This window comes from Rutidosis leptorrhynchoides, chromosome 8, assembly GCF_046630445.1.
Source record: "Rutidosis leptorrhynchoides isolate AG116_Rl617_1_P2 chromosome 8, CSIRO_AGI_Rlap_v1, whole genome shotgun sequence".
Lineage (NCBI taxonomy): Eukaryota > Viridiplantae > Streptophyta > Magnoliopsida > Asterales > Asteraceae > Rutidosis > Rutidosis leptorrhynchoides.
In genome coordinates, this window is record NC_092340.1 from 142,685,112 (window position 1) to 142,709,842 (window position 24,731).

A 24,731-nucleotide genomic window follows, 5' to 3' on the forward strand; every position below is an offset into this window, starting at 1 on the left:
TTTATACGAATAAACCCTTCATCATGGTTACCGGGGAACCTTTCATATCTCGCCACATTAGCAGTAAACTTATCAACAACTTCATTAACCTTCGACTTAAGCCTCTCCGAAAAGCCACTATACTTATTCATTAAAACCCCATCATGTACTCACCTACACCCTGTAACAATAATTGTCACACCAACTACTGGAAATTAGCAATCAGTATTTTGAATTTCGCGACAATTTTACGTCAAAAGTTATATGTATACATATAACGTCTATCTCCTAGACTTACATACTTCGAATGTGAATTTTCTGAAAAACATCCCAAACTATGAACTAGTTCTCCGAAATTGGAAAAATGCTGATGAAACAGCAAAAACTGTAAACGACTTTAACAGTCAAAAGTTTGATGATAAAGAATAGTATGGTGGTAAAGCTGAGAAAAAGATAAGGTTTGAAACTGGAAAATGGATTGAGCAGACCATGAAGGAGGCTGTGGACAAATCACAAAGACTAAACATGCCTTCAAAGGATCCAAATGATTCAGTGTCTACTGAAATCGTTAGCAAACACCTTACTTCTTATTCTAAACCTTCACAGACAAATCTTCATCATCATCCATCTATGTTAAGAATTCTAAGATATTATCGTATCTTTTATTATAAATATCTTCGATATTCCTGAAGATATTTTCACAACTATTCTTATCCGAAATCTTTTCTCTCTTCGCAATATCTGCGTTACAACATAAAAAGAAACTGTGTTAGTTTCTAAATTCTGGAAAAAAAAAAAATTTGAATTTAAAATAGGAATGTTTTTAAAGTAGTGTTGGGAACTGAAGCATGAGTTAGTATAATATAATGACACTTGATCAACGTGATTATATTATAGTAAGTCATGCTGAGTTTCTAATGGAACGTGATGATTCACAGAACATACCGTCATCATGTACTATTTACATGACTCTTACATTCTACCTAATTTCCAAACATATTAAGAACATATCATCTTGATAACTCTATATTTTCGGATATTCTGGTAATTTGCCAAATCAAGATCGTGCCATTACGATTTTCTTCTTGGAACATTAACTATGTTCATCCAAAAATTCATATCTACGAATTCTAAACCATTATCCGCTTGACTTAAGGCCGGGAAGAGAAAACGAAAGCATGAAGCTCCGAAATATAATGGAGAATATAAAGCCCGATAACAACCCCGAAATTACAAACCGTGTATATCAATGCGTATAACAATATAAAGACACGGGAGAATGAAAAACACAATAACCCCAAGGTAATGGTAGAAGAAAATAACTTCCTCCGGTGGTAGATAAAGTTAAGAGTATATCAAGAATCAATACTGGATGAAGCATATTAACGAATGCTTTTAAGTATGAATTGGGGAGAAAGACTAGAAGGTGTGAACTGTGGAAATAAAGAAACGAAGGGGGTGGATTTATAGTAAAATATCAGACAGAGAAATCGAGACAGATTATCGCATTTAATCAAAGAAGATCATGATTTCCTTAATCGCCGAAGAACCAAATCTTATTGCAAAGATTTTCTTTAAATCCCATGAATTTCGGAAATCAATCATAACTACGTTATCGGTTAAAATAAATATACGTTTACTCATTTCACTCTCTTGCGATAGCTTCACTTATACTCTTCGCGTAATCAAATTGTTTTATCTATATTACTCAATGATGATAAAACTCTATTTATCAATTCATATTCGTCATGAAAACATTTTTATAGTTAGCCATGACGACCTCGATCAAATTTCGGGACGAAATTTCTTTAACGGGTAGGTACTGTGACGACCCGGGAATTTCCGACCAAATTTAAACTTAACCTTTATATGTTTCCGACACGATAAGCAGAATTTGTAATGTTGAATCTCAAAAAGTTTGAAACTACATTCATGTAATCAATTACCTTTGACCGTGTTCGACGATTCACGAACAATTATGAGTATATAGATATGTATATATAATATATAATATTAACTGAAAACATTAACAAAGTATTAGATATATGATACTTTACATGAACGTATTTGTTTCGATATATTTATCGACAGAATTAAGAGATAATATCAAATGATTGAATTATCAGATACATTATGATATGATTACGGGCCTATGTTATGAGGTCCAATGTGATTTAAGAAATCTATTCTTTTTGACAACATTCGGAAAATGGTAAAGTGATTTATAAGTAAGAACAAATGTGTCAATTAACGGGAACTAGACAAGGGTTAGTGGAAATTCCTGTTTAATTTCCAAGGCATGTTTTATAATATTTTCCTCGTGACCTTGATAAGATAACTATGTTAACTTTCATTTTATTTAATATGAAAATAAGAACGTGGAGTGTAAATAACTTAGATGTTGGATATCGACAAGTTAAGTAACTCGACATTTTTCATTAAGATGATTTAATACGTTTAGTTAACCTTTGGACTTTATCCCATGCTTCACCAACAGACCGTAATTTAAAAACTTGAAACCTATTATGAATATATATAATTCTACTTTTCTAAAATGTTTTATGATATAACGATTTCCATTATTTTAACCTTTTAACAAAATGATTCTTAAATATATTTAGTTTTGGAAAACAAAATTATCATATTTATTTGATTTAGTTTCAAAAGTAAAAAAAAAAAAACGTTTTCAGTTTAAAAAGAACTTTATTATTAAAACGTATATATCTTTTATAAATATCTAGAACCACTTTTGACAACTCATTACTTAACCAGTATGGTAAAGATAATGATATTTATATTTTATTTTATTCAATATATATAACGATTTAAATTAATATTATATATATTTATACGCGTAGTATACGTACATAGTTTTATACTTTTACTATACTTTAACTTTACCTTTACTTTACTTTAACTTTAATAATTCATACTTTAATAATTCACTTTAATAATTCATACTTTAATAATTTACTTTAATAATTCATACTTTAATAATTCACTTTAATAATTCATACTTTAATAATTCACTTTAATAATTCATACTTTAATAATTCAATTTAATAATTTAAAAATCTATTATAAATAGAATTCAATAGGTTTTATTATTTCATAAAAACTTTAAAATATATTTCTCTAAACTCTCTCAATCGAATTACATATAAATATTTTCTTTGTATTATATCAAGATATTATTAGTATACATAAAATACTACGACGGAGTTATATTCAGACGATTTCAAAATAAGTTTTCAAAAGGGATAGAGCTAAGGAAATTATGGGTTATAGCTATGGAGGTTATGGGTATTGATCGAGGGTATTGCTCGTGAGGTCAACCTAACGTTTATCATTTTCGTTGCGTCTACGTACTTTTCTACACTATTGAATCACAATATTGATATGTTCGTGAATCCAAGACAAACCCTGCACTTGTTCAGTGCCGTCATATACATAATTGCTACGAAATACAGTATTGTGAGTTTCATTACTCCCTTTTTATATATATTTTTGGGCTGAGAATACATGCGCTGTTTTATAAATGTTTTACGAAATAGGCACAAGTACTAAAACTAATTCTATGTGGGTTTAAACCAGAAATATACCCTTAGCTTGGTAACATTAAACTACTTGTCTATGTACGGTAGGCGCGAATCCTAAAGATAGATCTATTGGGCCTGACAAACCCCATCCTGACTATGGGATGCTTTAGTACTTCGAGGTTATTTTAAACACACATGCTCTGGTATACTTCAGAGGGTAAAACATGAACGTTAAGGCTTGTTACCGGGTACCTACAACTTATAGAATACTTTTATACACTTGCGAGTGTACGGATATTTATGGAAACTGAAATCTTGTGGTCTATTACTATTACGGAAATGATTGATTATGATAAACTAATGAACTCATCAACCTTTTGGTTGACACTTTAAAGCATGTTTATTCTCAGGTATTAAAGAAATCTTCCGCTGTGCATTAGCTCATTTTAAGGATATTACCTGGAGTCATTCATGACATTCTTTGAAAGACGTTGCATTCGAGTCGTTGAGTTCATCAAGATTAATATTAAGTCAATTATAGTTGGATGTAATATGAAATGGTATGCATGCCGTCAATTTTTGATGTAAAGAAAGTTTGTCTTTTAAAAACGAATGCAATGTTTATAAAATGTATCATATAGAGGTCAAATACCTCGCGATGTAATCAACTATTGTGAATCGTTTATAATGTATATGAACGGGTCCTTTCACAATTCTACGCCAACAGTTATATATATATATACATATAACATCTATCTCCTACACTTACATACTTCGAATGTGAAGTTTTTGAAAAACACCCCAAACTGCGAACTAGTTCTCCGAATTTTGGGAAAATGCTGATGAAGCAGCAAAAACTATAAACGACTTTAACAGTCGAAAGTTTGATGATAAAGAGTAGTGTGTTGAAAAAAGCTCAGAAAATAAGAAAATTTTGTACTGAAAAATGGATTGAGAAAATGAAAGAACCCGTTCATATACATTATAAACGATTCACAATAGTTGATTACATCGCGAGGTATTTGACCTCTATATGATACGTTTTACAAACATTGCATTCATTTTTAAAATACAAACTTTCTTTACATCAAAAATTGATGGCATGCATACCATTTCATATTACATCCAACTATAATTGACTTAATATTAATCTTGATGAACTCAACGACTCGAATGCAACGTCTTTCAAAGTATGTCTTGAATGACTCCAAGTAATATCCTTAAAATGAGCTAATGCACAGTGGAAGAATTCTTTAATACCTGAGAATAAACATGCTTTAAAGTGTCAACCAAAAGGTTGGTGAGTTCATTAGTTTATCATAATCCATCATTTCCATAATAGTAATAGACCACAAGATTTCAGTTTCTATAAATATTCGTACACTCGCAAGTGTATAAAAGTATTCTATAAGTTGTAGGCACCCGGTAACAAGCCTTAACGTTCATGTTTTACCCTCTGAAGTACACCAGATCAGGTGTGTTTAAAATAACCTCGAAGTACTAAAGCATCCCATAGTCAGGATGGGGTTTGGCAGGCCCAATAGATCTATCTTTAGGATTCGCGCCTACCGTATATAGACAAGTAGTTTAATGTTACCAAGCTAAGGGTATATTTCTGGTTTAAACCCACGTAGAATTAGTTTTAGTACTTGTACCTATTTCGTAAAACATTTATAAAAACAGCGCATGTATTCTCAGTCCCAAAAATATATATAAAAGGGAGCAAATGAAACTCACAATACTGTATTTTGTAGCAATTATGTATATGACGGAACTGAATAAGTGCAGGGTTTGTCTCGGATTCACGAACCTATATTAAGTATATATATTTATATGTTGGTCAATATCTGTCTAACAATTTAGGTCAAGTCGTAGTGTATCACAATCCTAATGCTCGAGACCGACATGCAAAAGTCAACAAAAGTCAACTTGACCCAAAATGACTTCCAAAATCTATACATGTTTATTATATAGCTTATATATAGTCGTTTTATATATTTAAATATATTTATCAGATCTTATTATACTAAATAATACAAGTCATTTATTAATAAATAAAAATTTATATTTAAATTCATATATGATAAAAATATACTTTTATATATCTCAAGTAATAAAATTTATAAAATTTACTTGATATCATAAAAATATAGTGGTATGTATTATTAATGTAATTATATTACGTGTGGTAAAAATATCTTTGTACGCATATTTATTTGATTAAATAATATTGATAATAATAATAATGATACAAATAATAAAATGATAGTTTCAATAAAAATATTAATTTTTAGTAATAAAGATAATTTTAGTAATAACATCAACTGATAACAATTATAATAATAGTTTTAATAATAATATTAAAATTAATAATAATTCAGTTGGCCATATCTTTTAATCCGTTCATCGAACCCACACGATTTCTAAATGAAAAGTTATTAATTTTTCTTTAGCTTTTTAACGACATGCATATCATATACCTTATCTCAGTAGCATATGTATCAAATTCGTGATTTATCATAAACTATTTAACGACGAAACTAAGCATACAAACATGCATAATCATATATACTCGAGCACTAGTCAGGGATACACTACGAATATAAAAAAAATAAGATATGAATGCTCACGTATCAATATTGTGATTCAATATTGCAGGAAAGTACATAGACGCAACGAAAATGATAAACGTTAGGTTGACCTCACGAGCAATACCCTCGAACAATACTCATAACCTCCTTAGCTATAACCCATAATTTCCTTAGCTCTATCCCGTTTGAAAACTTATTTTGAAATCGTCTGAATATAACTCCGTCGTAGTATTTTATGTATACTAATAATATCTTGAAATAATACTAAGTAAATATATATATGTAATTCGATTGAGAGAGTTTAGAGAAATATATTTTCAAGTTTATATGAAATAATAAAACCTATTGAATTCTATTTATAATAGATTTTTGAATTATTAAAGTGAATTATTAAAGTATGAATTATTAAAGTGAATTATTAAAGTATGAATTATTAAAGTGAATTATTAAAGTATGAATTATTAAAGTGAATTATTAAAGTATGAATTATTAAAGTGAATTATTAAAGTATGAATTATTAAAGTGAATTATTAAAGTATGAATTATTAAAGTGAATTATTAAAGTATGAATTATTAAAGTTAAAGTAAAGTAAAAGTAAAGTAAAGGTAATGTTAAAGTATAGTATAAGTATAAAACTATGTACGTATAATACGCTTATAAAATATATATAACATTAATTTAAATCGTTATATATATATATATATATATATATATATATATATATATATATATATATATATATATATATATATATAATAAAATAAAATATAAATATCGTTATCTTTATCATACTGGTTAAGTAATGAGTTGTCAAAAAAATTAAATTTCTTAAATCACAGTGGACCTCATAACATAGGCCCGTAATCATATCATAATGTATCTGATAATTCAATCATTTGATATTATCTCTTAATTCTGTCGATAAATATATCGAAACAAATATGTTTATGTAAAGTATCATATATCTAATACTTTGTTAATGTTTTCAGTTAATATTATATATTATATATACATATCTATATACACATAATTGTTCGTGAATCGTCGAACACGGTCAAAGGGTAATTGATTACATGAATGTAGTTCCAAACTTTTTGTGATTCAACATTACAAATTCTGCTTATCGTGTCAGAAACATATAAAGGTTAAGTTTAAATTTGGTCGGAAATTTCCGGGTCGTCACAGTACCTACCCGTTAAAGAAATTTCGTCCCGAAATTTGATTGAGGTCGTCATGGCTAACTATAAAAATGTTTTCATGACGAATATGAGTTGATAAATAGAGTTTTATCATCATTGAGTAATATAGATAAAACAATTTGATTACGCGAAGAGTATAAGTAAAGCTATCGCAAGAGAGTGAAATGAGTAAACGTATGTTCGTTTTAACCGATGACGTAGTTATGATTGATTTCCGGAATTCATGGGATTTAAAGAAAATCTTTGCAATAAGATTTGGTTCTTCGGCGATTAAGGAAATCAGGATCTTCTTTGATTAAATGCGATAATCTGTCTCGATTTCTCTGTCTGATATTTTACTATAATTCCACCCCATTCGTTTCTTTATTTCCACAGCTCACACCTTCTAGTCTTTCTCCCCAATTCATACTTTAAAGCATTCGTTAATATGCTTCATCCAGTATTGATTCTTGATATACTTTTAACTTTCATATCTGTCATTCTTCTTTTTCATCTACCACCGGAGGAAGTTATTTTCTTCTACCATTACCTTGGGGTTATTGTGTTTTTCATTCTCCCGTGTCTTTATATTGCTATACGCATTTATATACACGGTTTGTAATTTCGGGGTTGTTATCGGGCTTTATATTCTCCATTATATTTCAGAGCTTCATGCTTTCGTTTTCTCTTCCCGATCTTAAGTCAAGCGGATAATAGTCCAGAATTCGTAGATATGAATTTTTGGATGAACATAGTTAATGTTCCAAGAAGAAAATCATAATGGCACGATCTTGATTTGGCAAATTACCAGAATATCCAAAAATATAGAGCTATCAAGATGATATGTTCTTAATATGTTTGAAAATTGGGTAGAATGTAAGAGTCGTGTAAACAGTACATGATGACGGTATGTTCTGTGAATCATCACGTTCCATTAGAAACTCAGCATGACTTACTGTAATATAATCACGTTGATCAAGTGTCATTATATTATACTAACTCATGCTTCAGTTCCCAACACTACTTCAAAAACATTCCTATTTTAAATTCATAATTTTTTTTTAAATTTAGAAACTAACACAGTTTCTTTTTATGTTGTAACTCAGATATTGTGAAGAGATAAAAGATATCGGATAAGAATAGTTGTGAAAATATCTTCAGGAATATCGATGATATTATAATAAAAGATAAGATAATATGGATGATGAAGAAGATTTGTCTGTGAAGGTTTAGAATAAGAAGTAAGGTGTTTGCTAACGATTTCAGTAGACACTGAATCATTTAGATCCTTTGAAGGCAAGTTTAGTCTTTGTGATTTGTCCACAGCCTCCTTCATGGTCTGCTCAATCCGTTTTCCAGTTTCAAACCTTCTCTTTTTCTTAGCTTTACCACCATACTATTCTTTATCATCAAACTTTTGACTGTTAAAGTCGTTTACAGTTTTTGCTGCTTCATCAGCATTTTTCCAATTTCGGAGAACTAGTTCATAGTTTGGGATGTTTTTCATAAAATTCAAATTCGAAGTATGTAAGTCTAGGAGATAGACGTTATATGTATAACTTTTGACGTAAAATTGTCGCGAAATTCAAAATACTGATTGCTAATTCCCAGTAGTTGGTGTGACAATTATTGTTACAGGATGTAGGTGAGTACATGATGGGGTTTTAATGAATAAGTATAGTGGCTTTTCGGAGAGGCTTAAGTCGAAGGTTAATGAAGTTGTTGATAAGTTTACTGCTAATGTGGCGAGATATGAAAGGTTCCCCGGTAACAATGATGAAGGGGTAATTGTTATAATAAGGTTTATTTGTATAAACAAATGAAGGTGATTTGCTGGAGCTGTGACAAAACTGTCTATTTTGGAAAGAGATTGAAAAATTATATTTGGTAATAAATATCAAAGGATCTGACACGGATACGTGTTAAACTATAACTTTGGTTTCGGGAGCTTTTCAGATGCATGACAGTGGGTAATATGTGGTTGGATCATCATCTCGCATGTCTTTAGGAATTTCGAAGTGTTTGAACACATATTGTAATTGTTAATATACATATGATGTTCTAAGATTTTGAATGATACAAATATTTTTGTGAGTTCCATGAATAGAAATGAGGTTCTAGGACAGTTTTGAAGTCAAAGTATAGTTTTGAAAGATGTAGGAATCTAAGAGTGATGATTTTGGTTATATCTTGAATCGAATTCTGAGATTTCAAAATCAAAATATGTAATTAGATTTTGAATGAGTATGGTTGTTTTGATTTCTATAAAAGAATGTATATTGTTGTGAAAGTAGGGAGTATAATGGATGATTTGCTGAATCAGATTCGAAGAATGTAACATATTAATTGTGAATTTATATATCTCTCGGGTATTACCTACCCGTTAAAAAAAAATTTCACAATTAATATTTTGTACAAAAGAATTTTATTACAGTCTTTATGGAAATATATATGTGTATATTTCTTCAGATGTAATATTGATTTAATGAGTTAAACTCATTTGATTTATGGTTAAGGCTAGGATAGATAATTTCTAAACTTTAGAAATTACATAATCGCCGTAGAATGTTTCCCCAATGAAGTTATGAATCAATACTTCATCGTTGTGGTATTCCTTGGTATCTACATGGCGTATGACGTCGATGCTCGTGGGACAGATTGTGAAGTTGAGGTTTGAGATGCGGTTGTTGTTGGTGGTGGTAATGGTACTGTTGATGTTGTTGATGGTGGTACTGGTTATGCTGCTGGTGCTACTGCTGGTGTTTGTAACCTTTGCACCATATTCTCCAAAGTCACTACCCGAACGCGAAGCTCGTTGACTTCTTCTATTACACCGGGGTGATTGTCAGTTCGGACGAGTGGATAAATAAGATCTAGAATTTGGTGTAGTATATAATCATGACGATATACTCTGGAAATGAGAGAGAAAATGGTGTTTCGGACAGGTTCGCCGGTAAGTGCTTCAGGTTCATTGCCAAGAGGGCAATGTGGTGGATGAAAGGGATCGCCTTCTTCTTGTCTCCAATGGTTAAGTAGATTACGAACCCATCCCCAATTCATCCAGAATAGATGATGGCTAATTGGTTGATCCATTCCGGTCACGCTGCTTTCGGAGCTCATGTGGAAATCCATATCGGCATAGCTGTCAGAATTCGAGGAACTCGAACTGGTTGAGGGATCCATCTTGTATGATCAGGGAAAGAATTTTTTTTTGGTATGAAATAGATTGTAGAATTTAGATTTGGTATTCTTCAATATATAATTTACATATGTATATATAATACCAAAATCCCATAAATTACGGAGGAATCTTTGAAAGACGTCAGTCAAAGTTCACAGTAACAGATATGCTAAGATAAGAATTCGTCTATACACTATTATGCAATAAATGTAGGAAAACGCGTCTAGACTTAAGAATGATAAGCAGGTAATTTCCTAAGGATGGTAAGTAGATGATTTCTGACTAAAAATGATAAGCAAAACTTTTGACATGCAGACACGGTCGAAGTCCAGACTCACTAATGCATCTTAACAACTATCAGTTAGACACACTAATGCAAGACCTGGTTCGCTAAGACCACCGCTCTGATACCAACTGAAAGAACCCGTTCATATACATTATAAATGATTCACAATAGTTGATTACATCGCGAGGTATTTGACCTCTATATGATACGTTTTACAAACATTGCATTCGTTTTTAAAATACAAACTTTCTTTACATCAAAAATTGACGGCATGCATACCATTTCATATTACATCAAACTATAATTGACTTAATATTAATCTTGATGAACTCAACGACTCGAATGCAACGTCTTTCAAAGTATGTCTTGAATGACTCCAAGTAATATCCTTAAAATGAGCTAATGCATAGCGGAAGAATTCTTTAATACCTGAGAATAAACATGCTTTTAAGTGTCAACCAAAAGGTTGGTGAGTTCATTAGTTTATCATAATCCATCATTTCTGTAATAGTAATAGACCACAAGATTTCAGTTTCTATAAATATTCGTACACTCGCAAGTGTATAAAAGTATTCTATAAGTTGTAGGCACCCGGTAACAAGCCTTAACGTTCATGTTTTACCCTCTGAAGTACACCAGATCAGGTGTGTTTAAAATAACCTCGAAGTACTAAAGCATCCCATAGTCAGGATGGGGTTTGTCAGGCCCAATAGATCTATCTTTAGGATTCGCGCCTACCGTACATAGACAAGTAGTTTAATGTTACCAAGCTAAGGGTATATTTCTGGTTTAAATCCACGTAGAATTAGTTTTAGTACTTGTGCCTATTTCGTAAAACATTTATAAAAACAGCGCATGTATTCTCAGTCCCAAAAATATATATAAAAGGGAGCAAATGAAACTCACAATACTGTATTTCGTAGCAATTATGTATATGACGGAACTGAACAAGTGCAGGGTTTGTCTCGGATTCACGAACCTATATTAAGTATATATATTTATATGTTGGTCAATATCTGTCTAACAATTTAGGTCAAGTCGTAGTGTATCACAATCCTAATGCTCGAGACCGACATGCAAAAGTCAACAAAAGTCAACTTGACCCAAAATGACTTCCAAAATCTATACATGTTTATTATATAACTTATATATAGTCGTTTTATATATTTAAATATATTTATCAGATCTTATTATACTAAATAATACAAGTCATTTATTAATAAATAAAAATTTATATTTAAATTCATATATGATAAAAATATACTTTTATATATCTCAAGTAATAAAATTTATAAAATTTACTTGATATCATAAAAATATAGTGGTATGTATTATTAATGTAATTATATTACGTGTGGTAAAAATATCTTTGTACGCATATTTATTTGATTAAATAATATTGATAATAATAATAATGATACAAATAATAAAATGATAGTTTCAATAAAAATATTAATTTTTAGTAATAAAGATAATTTTAGTAATAACATCAACTGATAACAATTATAATAATAGTTTTAATAATAATATTAAAATTAATAATAATTCAGTTGGCCATATCTTTTAATCCGTTCATCGAACCCACACGATTTCTAAATGAAAAGTTATTAATTTTTCTTTAGCTTTTTAGCGACATGCATATCATATACCTTATCTCAGTAGCATATGTATCAAATTCGTGATTTATCATAAACTATTTAACGACGAAACTAAGCATACAAACATGCATAATCATATATACTCGAGCACTAGTCAGGGATACACTATGAATATAAAAAAATAAGATATGAATGCTCACGTATCAATATTGTGATTCAATATTGCAGGAAAGTACGTAGACGCAACGAAAATGATAAACGTTAGGTTGACCTCACGAGCAATACCCTCGAACAATACTCATAACCTCCTTAGATATAACCCATAATTTCCTTAGCTCTATCCCGTTTGAAAACTTATTTTGAAATCTTCTGAATATAACTCCGTCGTAGTATTTTATGTATACTAATAATATCTTGAAATAATACTAAGTAAATATATATATGTAATTCGATTGAGAGAGTTTAGAGAAATATATTTTCAAGTTTCTATGAAATAATGAAACCTATTGAATTCTATTTATAATAGATTTTTGAATTATTAAAGTGAATTATTAAAGTATGAATTATTAAAGTGAATTATTAAAGTATGAATTATTAAAGTGAATTATTAAAGTATGAATTATGAAAGTGAATTATTAAAGTATGAATTATTAAAGTGAATTATTAAAGTATGAATTATTAAAGTGAATTATTAAAGTATGAATTATTAAAGTGAATTATTAAAGTATGAATTATTAAAGTTAAAGTAAAGTAAAAGTAAAGTAAAGTAAAGGTAAAGTTAAAGTATAGTATAAGTATAAAACTATGTACGTATAATACGCGTATAAAATATATATATAATATTAATTTAAATCATTATATATATATATATATATATATATATATATATATATATATATTTAATAAAATAAAATATAAATATCGTTATCTTTATCATACTGGTTAAGTAATGAGTTGTCAAAAAAAATAAATTTCTTAAATCACAGTGGACCTCATAACATAGGCCCGTAATCATATCATAATGTATCTGATAATTCAATCATTTGATATTATCTCTTAATTCTGTCGATAAATATATCGAAACAAATATGTTTATGTAAAGTATCATATATCTAATACTTTGTTAATGTTTTCAGTTAATATTATATATTATATATACATATCTATATACATATAATTGTTCGTGAATCGTCGAACACGGTCAAAGGGTAATTGATTACATGAATGTAGTTCCAAACTTTTTGAGATTCAACATTACAAATTATGCTTATCGTGTCAGAAACATATAAAGGTTAAGTTTAAATTTGGTCGAAAATTTCCGGGTCGTCACAGAAAACCATGAAGGAGGCTGTGGACAAATCACAAAGACAAAATCTACCTTCAAAGAATCCAAATGATTCAGTGTCTGCTGAAATCGTTAACGAACACCTTACTCCTTATTCTAAACCTTCGCAGACAAATTTTCTGCATCATCCTTTGATTCCAGATATTTTAAAATTCTAAAACATCATCGAATCTTTCAGTATAAATATCCTCGATATTTCTGAAGATACCATCATAACTATCATTGTCCGAGATTATTTATCTCTTTGCGCTATCTGTGTTACATCATAAAAGAAACTGTTTTAGTTTCTAAACTTCTGGAACCGTCGAGTTTAAATTATGAATGTATTCTGAAAAAGTGTTGGGAATTGAAGCATGAGTTAGTATAATATAATGGCGCTTGGCCAACGTAATTATATTACACTAAGTCATCTTGAGTTTCTAATGGAACGTGATAAAGGTACACAGATTCCACCCTCATCATGAACAATGTTACATAACTCTTTCATTCTATTTAATCTCTAAACATATCAAGAAAATATTTTTCTTGATGATTCAGTCTTTTTCAGATATTCTGGTAATTTGACAAATCAAATCGTGCTATTACCTTTCCTTTATGCTTTGTATATTATGATCATTCGAAACTCCATACCTACGAATTCTGGACCATTATTCGCTTGACTTGAAGTCGGGAATGAAAAACAAAAGCAGGGAGCTCCTAAATATAAGGGAAAATATAAAGCCTGACAACAACACATAAACTACAAACCAGGTATATCAATACGTATTGCAATGTAAAGACACGGGAGAATTAAAAACATTATAAACCCAAGGTAATAGTAGAAGAAATAACTTCCTCTGGTGGCATATGAAAAAGAAGAATGAAGCATACGATAGCCAGGAAAATGTCAAGGATCAGAACTGGATGAAGCATTTTCACAATCTTTTGAAAATATGAAATGAGGAAGAAGATGTAGGAGTGGTGAAAATAATGGAACAGAAGAGGTTGATTTATAGCGAAATAATGGACATAGCAATCGAGGCAGATTACGCATTTAATTAAAGAAAATCATAATTTCCTTAATCACCGAAGAATCAAATCTTATATAGATTACAAAGATCTTCTTTAATTTCCTTAAATTCCAGAAATCCACCGTAACTACGTCAAAAGTTAAATCTCTATCTTTTGTGACATCTTCACTCGTAAGCTTCACATAATCGAATCGATTTATCTATATTAATCAACAATGATTAAAACTCTAGTTTTCAACTCATATTCGTCATGAAAATATTTTTATTGTTAGCCATGACAACCTCTATCAAATTTCGGGACAAAATTTCTTTAACGGGTAGGTACTATGATGACCCGGAAAATTTCGACTAATTTAAACCAATTCTCTATATGATTTAATATTTTCTTCATGATAAGCAATGCATTTTGACAAGTTTTAAAACTTTTGTAAATGAGTTTTATATAACAGTTGCCCACCTTGTTTGTCCGATGATTCACGAATGTCGTAACTTATGATAATTATATAGTTGTGTATATATATATATATATATATATATATATATATATATATATATATATATATATATATATATATATATATATATATATATATATATATATATATACGGAAACATGCAAATAATATTTATAGATAAAAATTTACTATTGAATAATGCAGTTTCGAATTAAAAAGTTTACGTATATAATCATTTTATTTTTTTGATGTATTTTTTTTTTAGTTTTTAAGAAGACACGAAGTTAATTCAAAGATGTACAAGTTGTAAAGTACAACGTACAACAATGTAACTTAAATAGTTGAATCGAAATTAATTTATTTACTATTCATATGAATAGTAAATGAAACGAAATTAATTAATTTACTATTCACATGAAAGCGACATGATAGAAATTATTAATTATAAGTTACATAAAATACCCCTGAAGTATTTAATAAATACGACTTTTAAAAATATTAAAATTCGTTAATTCGTTTGAATTAAACGAATTCAATAATTCACGGTGGCACAGAATGATCAGCAGACTAGTACGTACACACTACATTGAACGTATATAATAATTTTATAAATAAATGAACCTTTTTACAACTAGTTTTATAAAGCTTAAGACCAAAATAAATATATGTATTAAATTATAAAAAGTGGAATATTTTTTATTTATACTTTTACCCGTCAATTATTAGCAACAGAGTACGAAATACTGGTCCGCGAAAACTGTCGGCAGATATTATTGAATGTTAATTGTCACCTTTGATTCTATATTATTATTATATTATATTTATATTATTATATTTATTCTATATATATCGAACGAATTCTGGTTCGATGAATTCACAAAACTTTCAATCTCTCTATCTCACATTACTCCGTATATTATTTATTTATATTTATTATTATTATTATTATTATTATTATTATTATTATTATTATTATTATTATTATTATTATTATTATTATTATTATTATTATTATTATTATTATTATTATTAAGATTAATATTATTATTATTAATCTCATTATTATCATTAGTAGTATTATTATTATTAGTATATACATAAAATACTACGACGGAGTGATGTTCGAGTGTTTTCAAAACGGGTTAAAGCTAAGGAAATTATGGGTTATAACTTTGGAGGTTATGGGTATTGCTTGGGGGTTATGATCATGAGTCAAAGGTCAACCTAGCGTTTATCATCTCCGTTGCGTCTACATACTTTCATGCAATATTGAATCACAATATTGATACGTGAGCATTCATATCTTATATTTTATATATTAATAGTGTATCCATGTCTAGTGCTCGAGTATATATGTTTATACATGCTTGTATGCTAAATTTTGTCGTTAGATAGTTTTATGATGAATCACGAATTTAATACATATACTACTGATATAAGGTATATGATATGCATGTTATTGGAAAGCTGGCGAAACATTAATAACTTTTCATTTAGAAATCGCGTGATTTCGATGAACGGATTAAAAGATATGGTCAACTGAATTATGTTTGACGTTAATTGAAATTGTGTTGGAAACTGTAAATTAATATTTAAATAACTTGTTTATAAGATTAATAAATTGGATTTTTGGATACTACTAGTCGAGTAATTGAATTCTTATATAAGACACGTCTCGTTTGTTGCACAATTGTCAAAGTTGACTGTCTTATCATGTTTTAAAGCTTTATAAACACTATAATCTGATTTTACAAGTATTGGAAAACTATGTGAAATAATAAAACATTTTCGATTGCCATGATAATTTAAATATAATATAACTCCTGAAATAAATAATATTTTGAGTTTGATAAACTATAAATTCGTTCAATTATCAAGACTTATACTATGTTAATATAATAAACATGTATAGATTTAAAGATCATATTGGGTCAGATTGACTTTTGAGATGACTTTTGTTAACTTTTGCATGTCGGTCTCGAGCATTAGGATTGTGATACACTATGACCTGACCTAGATTGTTAGACATTTATTGACCAACATATGTTCTCTAGGTTGAGAACTACGGTTATTTTGCATTCCGAGTTTTGGTCACATTTCGGTGAATGACCTTATGTGCTGCTAAGGTGAGTTTATAGATCCCTTTTTAATTGCTTTTGCAATCTATATTTTTGGGCTGAGAATACATGCACTTTATTTTAAATGCAATGGATACAAGTACATACTAAATTTTACACCGAGTTTGAACCGAAAATCTCTTAGCTTTGGTAACTAGTAACTGTTGATTATAAGAACTGGTGGGCACGAATAGTTGTATATGGATCCATAGGGCTTGACATCCCCGTCCGTTCCAGGTATAGAGACCCTCGCCTGAACTATAATGCGGACGTATACTATTTGAGTTTAATACACATTGGTTTGCGTGTATTGTACATGTTGGTTGAATGTATGTTAAATAGGGGTACTTATTATATATACGTTAAGTTTAGTTATTAGGGTGCTCAATTTTGTAGAATATTTTGATAAACGTTTCTGGATGAAACAAATGAAATCTTGTGATCCACCTTTATATACAGATTATGCGCAATATTAAAACTATGAACTCACCAACCTTTGTGTTGATACTTTTAAGCATATTTATTCTCAGGTTCCTAGAAGTCTTTTGATGTTGGCTTATATGTTATACAAGCTATGTGCATGGAGTCATACATGCTTTATTCGAGAAAACATTGCATTCACAAATTCATCACCATGTATCTTATTTTGACTGCATTGTCAACGGATGTAGTATTGTAAACTATTATTTACGGTGATTGTCTATATGTAGAAATCATCAGACGTCAAAAACCTTGGAATTAGATATTCATTTATGGTGTGCCTTTTCAAAAGAATGCAATGTTTACAAAATGTATCATGTAGAGGTCAATATCTCACTGTGAAATCGATGAATGATGTATTCGTCCAAATGGATTTGGACGGGTCATCGCAATAACGCTACCCACCCCACTAGGAGAAGCCACACTCAAGTCCAAAGTGACCGCAGAGGACTATCGACTTCAACAGGTACGTATAAACATATGCAGCTAATCGTTTTGAAAATTAAAACTACAGATTGCGCGCAACCACATTACAGCAAAATTGGTGCTTGCATACTTTGCCGGATGAGATGCATTTAACGCGCAACTAGTCTGCGCACTTACCGCATTAAAATGAGCATAATCTTACATAATCCGAAACATAAGACGCATATTAGAGTGCGCTTGCACACATACTCGCGCTTTCGTTGATTTGTAACACTTTGACTGGTATCCACAGATCCGAAGTATTCAAGCCACGGCAAAGGCGACGAAAGATGGGGCCGGCTCTTCAGGAGCTGGAAATGACGAGGGAGACATGATTGCTGGCGTTGACTATGAGTACGAAGAACACAAGGATGAGAAGTTGAGGGAGAGAGCATGCTGCTACAGTTATGATCAAGGTGGGTACAGCTATTATTGGTATTAAAAAGTTTGGAAGTTCTTAAGCACACCCTGTTTAGCGCGTTTTAAATTTATAATGATGACAATCTTTAAGCGCTTTACGCATGAAATGCCCCGTTCATATTAATTCTAAACGTTTCATATTAATTGGTTTCTTTGCGAGGTTTTGACTTCTATATGAGACGTTTTTCAAATCTTGCATTCGTTTTAAAAAAAAAACAACCATAACCTTTATTATTGAATAAAGGTCTTAATGACATAATTTAGATTGTCTATCAAAGACAATCTCCTCAAATAAAAAAGTTTTTACACAACCCATTACAATATGATCAAATATATTACAACAAATACTCCGAATGCAAGTTTAAACAATATAAACAATTATGCCGACTCCAAATCTTGACCTTGGGTTGGCATACGACAGCGGAAGCGTTTTTAATATTTACCTGAGAATAAACATGCTTAAAACGTCAACAAAATATTGGTGAGTCATAGGTTTAATTTCTATATAATAATCATAATATTTAATAAGCCACAAGATTTCATTTAATTAAATGCGCAGGATCATTACAACTGCAAAAATCATTCATACGATGAGTCGCCTGGTAACCGACCTTAACATGGAGCGCTTAAGATATCTGGCATCATACATTCCACTATTCAAATGTATGACAAGAACCCTTCGAAGTACTAAAGCATTTCCACTATTCGAAAATGGGGGTGGTTGGTGCCCGTAGATTTACCTTTAGGATTCGCGTCAATTAGTGTTTTTCACTAATTCTTAGATTACCAAGCATAATAATAATAAGTACAGGTATCTGGTATAACAAAACAATCGTAGAATGTAGTTCCATGAACTTGTGCTTATTTTGTAAAACATTTATAAATTTTGCATGTATTCTCATCCCAAAATAATTTAGATAGTAAAAATGGGACTATAACTCACTTGTAATGATTTCCGAATAGATGGTGGTAAGACTTGGCCTTTGACAAATTCACGAACCTAATAATAATATTCTTGTGTCAAGATATATATATATATATATATATATATATATATATATATATATATATATAATTAATATTCTATACTTATGATACTTGTGATATTTTTAATTGTCCATTGTTAGTAGTCCAACGTTCGTAGTCCAATAGTCCAATAGTCCAACAGTATATATATATATATATATATATATATATATATATATATATATATATATATATATATATATATATATATATATATATATATATATATATATATGCGTATATTGTGTTAGAATTCACTAACACTATAATATATTGTCTCAATATAATAAGACACATATTATGTATATTGTCTGAAGCAATCCGCGACCCATTGTATACATGTCTCAGGCTCTATCACAACTCAAAGTATATAATATTTTGGAATCCACTTCGACCCACAGCTAACTCGAAATTACTGCCAATGGTGTCTTATAGTTCGTTCCAATAATATATATAGAAGAAATCAAAATGATATGTCAAAACGCTGTATACGGATCCACGGTGATCAAGTCATATATATATATGGTGCCTTACGATCTTTATTAAGACTATAATATATTGTCGTAGAACTTAATCACGACTATTATAAATTGTATTTCCATAAGTTCGGGAACAAGAAATGTATAAATACATGTAGGATACAAGGTAAGTTAGTTAGGATAAGGTTAGCATCCATTTTTATAAATCATGTCCGTAGCTAAAAATTAAGAAAAATATCCAATTTTGTTTTACCCATAATTTCTTCGTTACAAATCCGTTTTGAGTGATTCGAGTTGCCATGGTTTCATATCGAACTCAACATTATTAATATTAACAGAAAAAGTATAGGTTTATAGTCGAAGATACAGCTTAGGTGTCAAATAAGAGAAGATAGTCATATCCGTCGTAAGAATGACATCTTGATGACCCTTTTGAAAAACATACTTCCACTTAGAGTTTAACCATGGATTTTGGATATATTGCATATTCATATAAAATAAGATTTTTCACCAAAGGAAATCTTTTAATTCAAAGTTTAAGATAGGTTTTTAAAATTAAACCCAAAACAGCCCCCGTTCGACTAAGACGGCGTATATTCGATTTTAAGGTGTTCTTCGTGTTTACAAGTTTTATATCCTTATGTTAGCTTGACATACTATCATAATACATGTGTTGAAGTATTTTAAAAGTCAAGTTAGAAGGATTAAGTTTGTTTGCGAACAAGTTTAGAATTAACTAAACTATGTTCTAGTTGTTGTAAGTTATAACCTCATAATAAGATAGCTATATAGATATGAATCGAACGAGATTATGAATAAGGTGACTACCTCAAATCAACTAAGTGATGTTACTAGAAAAGATAGGAAATAATCTTGGAATCAAAAGTATCTTTGATGGCTTGGAAACTCTTGAAGTATAAACATGGAATGAACAAAAGTTCGAATAAGAATTCTATCTTGAATTAAGATAGTTATAAGTATATAAATTGAAGAAAATATTATATATGATTCTTACCTTGATTATAAGATGAAAATCTACTGGAATTAAAGTAGAATTATGGATCCTAAAGAGTTGTTGAGTTGGATTGGAAGTTGGAAGCAAACTTCTTGGAGTTGGAAGATTATCTTGATATGTTCTTGATCAAGCTTTCTTATGATGATTCTAACTTAGCTTTTGATTCTAAAACTTGCTGAATTGTGTTGTGTTCTTGAGAGAGTGTTTGAGTATGTGTGTTTTTAGTTAGAAAAATATGAAGTAGAAATGAAAATGGAATGGATGTATAAGTAGTAAAGATGGCATGAGGTTAAGGTAAGTGTATAGGATCCTTATGTTGAATTTTAGCTAAATGGTTAATACTAGTTGTCAATCCATGGCTCCCACATGTTTCTTGCTGTCCTAGGGTTGGTAAGATGCAGATTTTTATGTGTATATACCAATAGTATATACGTATAGAAACTGGTTACAATACAGGTATAAATACCGTATGAATACGAGTAGAATTCTTGATGGAATTGAATGGGAATATGAATATAGCTATCTTTGTTGAGTATAAGTATATTGATATATGTATTTAAGTCTTTCAAAAGTGCATTAATACATCTTAATACAATACATATATATTGATTTTAACTTAAGAGTTAATACGTCGATAATCGATACATATATGTATATTGTTTCAAAGTCTTTAAGTTAGTAGTCTCATCTTATATATATAACTCATTGTTATTATACTTAATGAGATACTTAAATATAATTTAATCAAATCATAATATATATATATATATATATATATATATATATATATACATATATATATATATATATATATATATATATATATATATATATATATATCAAAATATATATTCCTCTAATTAATTATTACGATATATGACGTTCGTGAATCGTCAGACAGACTGGGTGGCCAAACATTTGTATAAAATTCATTCCAAATAACCAAGTCTTAATAAATTTGATTGCCTAACATGTTGGAAACCTTAATTATGTAAATATTAATCTTCTATATATTAGCGGAAAAAAATCCGGGTCGTTACATTACACACCCGTTAAATTAAATTTCATCCCGAAATTTAGAATAGTACCTAGTTAACGTGCGATATCGGGAAAAAAATGTGGGTACTTCAACTTCATTTGGTCTTCTCGTTCCCAAGTAAATTCAGGTCCTCTACGAGCATTCCATCGAACCTTAACGATTGGTATCTTACTTTGTTTCAGTCGTTTGACCTCACGATCCATAATTTTGACGAGTTCTTCGACGAAATTTAGTTTCTCGTCAATTTTAATCTCGTCTAAAGGAATAATTAGATCTTCGGTAGCTAGGCATTTCTTAAGGTTTGAAACATGGAAGGTGTTGTGAATCTTTTCTAATTGTGGAGGTAGCTCAAGTCGATAGGCCACCGGCCCAATGCATTTTTCAATCTTGAATGGCCCAATGTATCTTGGGCTCAATTTCCCCCGCTTTCCAAAACGAATAACACCTTTCCAAGGTGATACCTTAAGCATAACCATATCACCTTCCTCAAACTCTAAAGGTTTTCTTCTAACATCCGCATAGCTCTTTTGTCGACTCCGGGTTGTTTTCAATCGTTGTTGAATCTGAATGACCTTGTCGGTAGTTTCCTGGATAATTTCCGGACATGTAATCTATTTTTCCCCCACATCACTCCAACAAATCAGAGACCTGCACTTCCTCCCATAAAGTGCCTCGAATGGTGCCGCCTCAATACTAGAATGATAGCTGTTGTTGTAGGAAAACTCAGCTAATGGTAGATGTCGAACCCAATTGCTTCCAAAATCAATAACACATGCTCGTAGCATGTCTTCGAGTGTCTAAATCGTCCTTTCACTCTGCCCATCAGTTTGTGGATGATAGGCAGTACTTAAATCTCGACGAGTTCCCAACGCTTCGTGTAATGCCTGCCAGAATCTAGAAGTAAATTTGCTATCACGATCAGAGATAATAGAGATTGGTATACCATGTCTAGAAACAACTTCTTTCAGATATAATTGTGCTAATTTCTCTATACCATCCTCTTCTTTTATTGGCAGAAAGTGTGCTGACTTAGTAAGACGATCGACTATTACCCAAATCATATCATAACCACCTACAGTTCTCGGTAACTTAGCAATAAAATCCATGGTAATATTTTCCCATTTCCATTCTGGAATTTCAGGTTATTAGAGTAGGCCCGATGATTTCTGATGTTCAGCTTTGACTTTAGAACAAGTCAAACATGCTCCTACATATGTGGCTATATCGGCCTTCATTCCTGGCCACCAAAAGTTTCTCTTGAGGTCTTGGTACATTTTCTCCGCTCCGGGTTGTATTGAATATCTGGTTTTATGTGCTTCATCTAGTACCATTTTCCTCAAATCTCCATTCTTTGGTACCCAAATTCTTTCAGCTAAATACCTGGTTCCGTCTTCCCGAATATTAAGCTGTTCTTCTAATCCTTTGGGTATTTCCCTTCCAAAAATTCCTTCCTTCAAAACCTCCTGTTGTGCCTCTTTTATTCGAGTAGTAAGATTAGTATGAATAATCATGTTCATAGCTTTTACTCGAATAGGTTCTCTTTCCTTTCGACTCAAGGCATCGGCTACCACATTCGCTTTCCTCGGGTGGTAACGGATTTCACAATCATAATCATTTGGCAACTCGACCCATCTACGCTACCTCATGTTTAGTTGCTTTTGATTTAAAATATGTTGGAGACTTTTGTGGTCGGTGTATACGATAAACTTGACCCCATACAGATAATGTCTCCACATCTTTAATGCAAAAACAACGGCGCCCAATTCCAGATCATGTGCGGTGTAGTTTTGTTCATGAATTTTGAGTTGTCGAGAAGCATATGCAATCACCTTCTTCCGTTGCATAAGAACACACCCAAAACCCATTCTTGATGCGTCGCAGTAAATAACAAAATCTACCATTCCATCAGGTAACGATAAAATTGGTGCCGTAGTCAACTTCTTTTTCAATAATTGGAAGGCACCCTCTTGTTCGAAAGTCCATTCATACTTCTTTCCCTTATGTGTCAAGGCAGTTAAAGGTATGGTTACTCGGGAGAAATCTTGAATAAATCTCCTATAATAACCGGCTAAACCCAAAAATTGACGTATTTGCGTTGGAGTTTTCGGGGTCTCCCAATTTTTGATGGCTTCAATCTTGGCGGGATCAACTTTGATTCCATTACTACTGACTACGTGGCCAAGAAATTGTACTTCATTTAACCAAAAAGCGCACTTAGAGAATTTTGCATAAAGTTGTTCTTTTCTTAACAACTCTAACACAAGTCTCAAGTGTTGTTCGTGTTCTTGGTTATTCTTCGAATAGATAAGAATGTCATCAATAAAGACAATAACAAACTTATCTAAATATGGACTACATACTCGGTGTATGAGATCCATGAAAACTGCGGGTGCATTGGTTAGACCGAATGACATAACCATGAATTCGTAATGGCTATAATGAGTTCTGAAGGCTGTTTTTGGTATATCGGCTTCTTTAACCCTCAGATGATGATAACCCAACCTTAAGTCGATTTTGGAGTATACGC